Raw genomic sequence first — 6,592 nt, 5'->3', positions numbered from 1 at the left:
AGAGCTGTTCTGAAATAGCTAGTGAACCGAAACAGCTAGTGCGACGTAAGAGCTAGTTTGAAAATATAGCTAGTTCTAGGTCAGTAGTTGAATAAATGATCGCAGGTGGTAACTCTAACAGAGTATGTGACAAAAAAGCTAGTCCTCACTACACAACACAAAATCTATTTTTTTTTTCACCCCTGTTTGTTTTATTTTAATTCTATCATGTCCAACATGTTTTCACAACTATTACAGCTTCTCTAGTGTCAATCTATGTAATCTCTTCTGCCATTACTTTTTACAAACCTCAGTTTGGTCATTTATGTTTTCTTTCCTTCTATGTTTTTTTTTATTTCATTTATTGCTTTAATTTTTATTTCTTTTTTGTGTTCTTGCTTTTTATACTTCTTCAATTTTAACATCATGTTATTTTTGTATATATTTTATAAGATTTTTTTCCACCGCCATATGGTTCCCTTCCCTTATCTGGTCTTCCACTATCTCCTTAACTAATCGTTTAACATTCTGATGTGATGAAACAACATCACCTTTTTATACTATATTCTATTTTCAATTGGTCATATTCCTGTTTCTGCTATTAATCCCCCAATAAGGTGTGGTAGCAACGTGATCAAACATTCCTCTTAAGATCTTATACTGTATCCCCTAACAGACGGTCGCTAAATTTTTACTTTGACGGCTGTTTTTCTGGTCCTATACAGCAGGGGAACCCTACTCTCTACAGGACCTCCACTCTCATTTTATCTTGTTCATTCAGAGTATTCAATGTTTCATATCACATATTGTTCATTTACTGTTAAATCGCCACTGTGAAACGACTCGGAGAATAAGAAAGTCTCCAGCCTTAATATCATCAATCATTCGGATGTCTCGTGGGAGCTTATTGTATAGTCTCGGGGCCGCATATTTAAAGGCTCTGGAGCCTACAGTAGACATATATCTAGGTTCCAATAGTTTTAAACCATCTGTAACTATTCTCGTGTTAGCACGATTTGTTGGCTGCGCAATATGTAGCAATTATCTAAGGTATTTTGGACGACCGGTTCCGATTATTTGGTGGGTTATCATCATCATCTCCTCCTACGCCTATTAACGCAAAGGGCCTTGGTTAGATTTCGCCAGTCGTCTCGATCTTGAGTTTTCAATTCAATACTTCTCCATTCATCATCTCCTACTTCGCGCTTTATAGTCCTCAGCCATGTAGGTCTGGGTCTTCCAACTCTTCTAGTGCCTTGTGGAGCCCAGCTGAACGTTTGGTGAACGAATATCTCTTGGGGAGTGCGAAGAACATGCCTAAACCATCTCCATCTACTCCTCATCATGATCTCATCCACATATGGCACTCGAGTAATCTCTCTTATAGCTTCATTTATAATCCTGTCCTGCCATTCAACTCCCAATATCCTTGTTCTCAAGTCTACTAAATCTATTGGAGATTGTTTCATTGTCATACCATGATTCATGTCCATAGTGTAACACCGATCTCACCAAACTGATATATAGCCTGATTTTTATATGTAATATGTGATTTTATTTCAAAATTTTGCTTAACCTAGCTATTGTCTGATTTGCTTTTTCAATCTTTCACTAAACTCTAATTCTAAAGACCCTAAATATTTAAATGATTCTACCTCATTAATCCTTTCTCCTTCCAATGATATTTCATCTTCCATTTCATACTCCGTTCTAAATCCAATTCTCTCATTAATTGGCAGCCAATGTAAATCAATTAGTATAGGGATGATCCTTTCACTACGTGGGACGTCTTTTATCAGTCTTGCTTCAGTTCAGTATATAGTTGGGTCGTTGCCTTTGTTCCTGGTTCCCGGTTCCTGGTTCCTTATTGCTCACTCCGCAAAATAAGTTTGCGGGCACTCTATCTCTTTATAGATAAGTTATACTCTTGGTAAATTGTAATAGATGGAATGAAGAAGAAGTATAGGACTGTACGCAAAACAAATGAATATAATTTTAATTCTTTTAAAAAGTTTTCGTAATATGAGACATTGAAGAACAACAAATATAGAGTTTCATTAATTTTGTATCAATAATATTCTGTCTGAGAAGGGAAAAAAATTATAAGTTTTGTGGAAATAGATATATAATTATTTTGTTTTGCTCTAAGGGATGTAGAAAAATGTACGTAGGTCTAGTCCTATTGGAATTTTCAACCACTCTAAAAAGGGGCTGAGAAGAAATCGTGAAAAACTTTTATAACTAGAAAATAGTATATGTAATTAAAAGATAAATCGTAATTATGTGAGTAAATAAAGTTCAAGAAAGAAATATGCAATATTGAAAAATCTTTCAAGTGCATAGGAGGAGCCGTTGCAGAGGAAACGACTCAATAGGAGTAATGAATTTGTTTTGAAAATTGAGATCAACGCTTAAGAAAGTGTCTTTTACGCTGTTGATGAAGTTTCAAGGGAGTCCTCTGCGCACCACACTACCTTAGCAGACGTATACAATACAACTAATTCAGGTGAATATAGTTAAATAGCCAATGGCAGAGAAATTGTGTCAGTACTTGTAGAATTTTCATAGTTTTTTTTAGCGTTAAAGGAAGCGGGTTCTATTCAGGGATACTACCTGTGGCTGTAGTGCATTGTTTCTTTGTTCCTGAGTAGCATGTATCCGCATTTTTATTACAGTTTAGTTTAGATATTATTTAGAGTGCTGCTCATCGCTTTTATTGTGTGGGAGAGATTTATTTGTGATTCACTTTATCATAATTTAAGGCTCTCGTCTTTATTTTGTTTTAGTTTGTGACCCGGGAAGCAGGTCTGGTGCGGCTTGCCCTGCTAGGGGCCTGTGATCTGGGAACTAATAGGTTAGGTTAGGTTGGTTTGTTAGGTTCTGTTGCCTTTTATAAATTTTGCTAGGGGTTGTGACCTGGGAAGGGGGTCCAGGGGGGTTGCCCCTAGCTAGGGGTTGTGACCTGAGAACTACCAAGTTAGGTTGTGACCTGTGAAGGGGTCTGGGGGCTTGGCCCAGCCTGGGGTTGTGACCAGGGAACTAATAGGTTAGGTTGGTTTTTGCTCATCCAAAGTCCCAGGTTCCCACCTGTGTCCGTCAAGAAGGGGTGAGTGGCGGTTCCAACATATTCATACACAATGTTCCTAGTACCGTATTTAGAACGTTAGGACAAACGAGTGAAATTTGTTATTTGATATTGTATGAATTGCCAGGCACAAAACTAGGGTTTTCTTGGTGTTCCAACACGTTTCTTGTTGGCTATACAGTACTCGTATGTTTCCGACATTCATGTGCTGAGTAGTCCTAATATGTAGATTGTTGGGACAAGCATTTACAAAACTAGTGAATTCATTAATATTTCATTCGGTTATAATTCCCGTGAAAAAAACAGCAGATTTCTGAAATTTTTTACTCAATATTCTGGCGATCCCAACAGACAACAAAGGCTCCATTTTCTTTGCTAATAAATACCATTAATGTATGAAACAAAAAGTTAAAGAACATTTCCTGATGGTTGCCCTAAATAGTGCACTGTTAAATACATACCAACAGTGCTTTATTTTCAGGACATTTGCATGAGAATCTAAGCTTGTAAGATTACCTAGAACCTTGATCATGCTTACATTATCTGCACACCGTGAGACTACGAAAAATAAATGTTAGTGTGGGTGGGCTTAGTGCCACTGGCTTAATCCTCCTAAACATCTTATCTAGATATTGCCTATCCTAACCTTTGATTGTATATGTAAAAAATAGTGGTTCAGCATAATTCCAGGAAGTGTCCCAACAAACTACAATATTAACAAGGGGATAAAAATGTAGATTTTTGGGATTAGCGAAAAAATATGTCCGAACATCACTAAATTTCCATCTTACGCCACCAGCTGATAGGGGAACGGAGCACCCCCCAACGGTAGTTATTTTTAATCAGGCAGGAAGCAATGCTATGGGGAAATTTTAGTATCGAGTAACTTGGCCGTGGCTTCAGCGACCGATGCATTATAACAACATTTCATGATAATTATTACAGCTGTATAAAATATCACTGTAAAGAGTGTGTCCCAACCAACTACAAACTTAACCGAGAAGTAGGAATGTATATTGATAGGACAGCATTGAATTGTAAAAATGAATGCTTCATAGTCTAAGATGACACGGGCTCTATCTATCAGGTAATTTTGAAACTAAGCAGAAGCTATCTGTGACTAGTGTGCAGACCTGGCTGAACTTGGAAAATATTGCCGTGGGAAAGGTAAATTATATAATGTAAAATGATAAAATAACTTCATATTATGGTATATCAGATCATAACAACATATTCCCCGTAAAGAAAAACGATTCGACCAATAATAAGAAAGATATCGCCTGTCCCATCAAACTACATTCTAACCCCCACGACCAAGAATTTCCCCCTCCAACAGGCCTAATCCCCCCTCTCCATGTGTGCAACGGTGGCCCCACTTGTTTTCTCACACTGCCATAAGAAGCAGCCTCAGACGACCCTTCTCAGATCAAGACATCCATTCTACAGGTCGATGACACATGAGGTCAACTTGCTTGCTTCTCTCGCGACCGTTACTCTTTTCCTTGTGTTAGACAATGTGTTGCCCTCATTTCTGTGTTACTTCGTGTTCACTAAGTATGGAATCTGTGCGTATGCAGGGTCGTTGCCCAGGTATTAATGGGTGGTTGTGTGTAGCCTTCCTTTTACACGTGAAGGTCATAGGATCTAACGGCGACCTGCACATGGCACGCTCCGTACAGAACGGCGAGGGGTAGAGTGTCTTGAATCCCTATCCCCTCCCCTTACCTTGTATTGATCTTGGAATTCCGAATCTTCCCCTATTTCTGCACCACACGACCTCAAGCCTCTGGTCAGAGTCAGAAGAGTACCTCCACATAAATCTCTTAAGAGATGAAGGCCATCTTACTGGCCCTTCAACAGTTCCGCCAGTTCCTGGTGGGCCACTCAGTGGTGGTGATGAGCGACAACACCACAGTAGTGGCTTACATAAACAAACAAGGAGGTACCTTTTTGCAGCCCCTATCCCAACTAGCAGTAGAGATGCCAAGATTCACTCGTTACCTGAACTTCAGGCTCCCATTGTACTGCTCCCCAGTCCAAGACCCCAAGTCTCTCTGGCAAGATGCATTCCAACAACAGTGGGACAACATTGACGTTTATGCCTTTGCCCCGTCTGATAAGGAAGGTACTCAACGAGACCAGAACATCGGTCAACCTCTCACTGACTCTTGTTGCTCCGCTATGGCATCATGCGGAACAGTTCCGGACCTTCTGCACCTTGTGACGGAGTCTCCAAGAGAACTCTCTCCATGACACAATCTACTCGATCAACCACATGCCACCACCTTCCACAAAGCTATAGGTTTGCTACGATTTCACGCCTGGAGGCTATCCCGCATATCGTCTCAGGATTTTCGCAACAAGTTGCAAGCAGGTTTGGTTACTTGCGGAAATCATCAGCAGCAGTCTACCCACAGGTAAGGTGGAAGGTCTTTTGTGGTTGGTGTTGTGGAAGGGGGTAAGGTGGAAGGTCTTCTGTGGTTGGTGTCGTGGAAGGGGTATTTCTCCTCGGTGCCATTATTCCAGCAATAGCGGATTTTCTCGTGTATTTACGTGAGGAAATACGCCTTTCAGTCTCTGCAGTTGAAGGCTATCGCTCAGCCTTAAGCCTATCCCTTAGACCCAACGGAATGAATATTTCCTCATCGGTAAAACTTTCATTACTTACACAGAGTTACGAACTTACCTGTCCTCAGTGTGAAGTGAGACCTCCCCCATGGAATATGGTTCTAGTTCTTGGGTCTCTAAAGAGACCTCCCTATGAACCATTACACCAGGCAACAGATCGCCACCTAACTTGGAAGACAGACTTTAGTTTCAGCCAAGCGAGTTAGTGAACTTCATGGTGTTTCTTACGACTTCGCCCATTCAAGGGAATGGGGAGAGGTAACGTTCAGCTTCGTCCCTGAGTTTGTAGAAAAGAATCGGAATCCGGGAGTAGCGGATCCCCGATTCGACTCCTTCCGGATTTTGAGTCTTCGCTCCGTAACTGATGACCCTGATCATCTCTTACTCTTCTCAGTGAGGAGTTTGAGGCTGTACCTCTAAAAAACAGCTGCAGTACATCCCTGTGTGCCTGCACTTTTCTTCAGCATGGAGGAACAAGAGGACGGTCACTATGAATACCATCTTTGCCTGGATTCACAAGGTCATAGACCATGCCCTAAATCCGGACCCTCCTCCTTCACGTTTCCCCAGAGACCACGATGTCGGGCGTAGCTACATCCCTGGCCTTCAAGAGAAACTTGTCAGTGACGCAGGTTCTTCAGGCTGAGGTGTGAAAACTTCAAAATACGTTCACACCCCCACTACCTACAAGACGTGACCCACAGGAACTCGATATGATCTCCATCGGTCCTGTGGTGGCTGCACAACAGCTGGTTGTATACCTCAAGCTCCTTATTGGACAAGTAGCAGAAGGTTGAGGGCACTTACCCAGTTTTAGTCTGCGTAAATGAAAAGATTTGACTGGCTCTTATTCTTTTCTTCATCCTAACCTCTCATGGGGTAAGCAGCATCCTGGGTTAT

The 6,592-nt window shown here is 41.0% G+C and overlaps 1 protein-coding gene across 1 annotated transcript in view; it reads left to right on the top strand.

The window, feature by feature from the left end:
- Positions 1–2,174: 2,174 nt before the first annotated feature.
- The window catches only part of LOC137632824 (uncharacterized), a 17,746-nt gene continuing 13,328 nt past the window's right edge, over positions 2,175–6,592 (top strand). The window contains exon 1 of the mRNA XM_068364920.1: positions 2,175–2,485. The gene's annotated coding sequence lies outside the window, so the exon portion shown is untranslated. The remainder of the gene's footprint in view (positions 2,486–6,592) is intronic.

The sequence above is a fragment of the Palaemon carinicauda genome, chromosome 42 (assembly GCF_036898095.1).
Source record: "Palaemon carinicauda isolate YSFRI2023 chromosome 42, ASM3689809v2, whole genome shotgun sequence".
Taxonomy (NCBI): domain Eukaryota; kingdom Metazoa; phylum Arthropoda; class Malacostraca; order Decapoda; family Palaemonidae; genus Palaemon; species Palaemon carinicauda.
This window is presented reverse-complemented; position numbering and strand designations above follow the sequence as displayed.